Source organism: Aptenodytes forsteri, unplaced genomic scaffold (genome assembly GCF_000699145.1).
Source record: "Aptenodytes forsteri isolate BGI_AS27 unplaced genomic scaffold, ASM69914v1 Scaffold640, whole genome shotgun sequence".
Classification (NCBI taxonomy): Eukaryota; Metazoa; Chordata; class Aves; order Sphenisciformes; family Spheniscidae; genus Aptenodytes; species Aptenodytes forsteri.
In genome coordinates, this window is record NW_008794887.1 from 400,549 (window position 1) to 401,126 (window position 578).

Consider the following 578-nt stretch of genomic DNA (forward strand, 5'->3'; position numbering starts at 1 on the left):
TTTTCCCTCCCCTCCCCCCTCCCCCACCTCTCCGGAGGGGGGGGGATGTGTGTGATCAGGGAGTGGAAACAAATATGTCCTTATTTTCAATGCCCCCTTTGAAAGAGACAAAGTAAATGCTCCTTGCAAAATGTTCCTGACCTGCGAAGGGACCTTCGGAATTGTTCCAGCCACCATGGATTACAATGGGGAAGCCAGGCCGGGGGACTTTCATGCCGGCTATCAAGAAATCGAAGGGATAAACTTGGGATACTTACAGATCAATGGCACCCAGATGTTTGCTTTGGCCCAGGTCCTCAGCGACCTGTTTAAGGATATCCCCAGGACCACCATCAGCAAGAAGATGGAAACCTTAAAGATCAAGAGCCGACGCTGCGATCTCAAAGAGCTCCGGACCCTCAAAGCCATCAACTCCGTGCCCACCCGCGCGGTGAAATGCTCGCTCATCTCCAAGGCGGACCTGGAGGCTCTCTGCACCTCCTGCAAGAGCCTCAGCCCCCGGAGGAGGAAGAGGAAAAGGAAGAGCAAGAGGAGGGAGCAGCTGCTGCTGCCGGACCCGGGGGAGCTCTTCCCCTGCC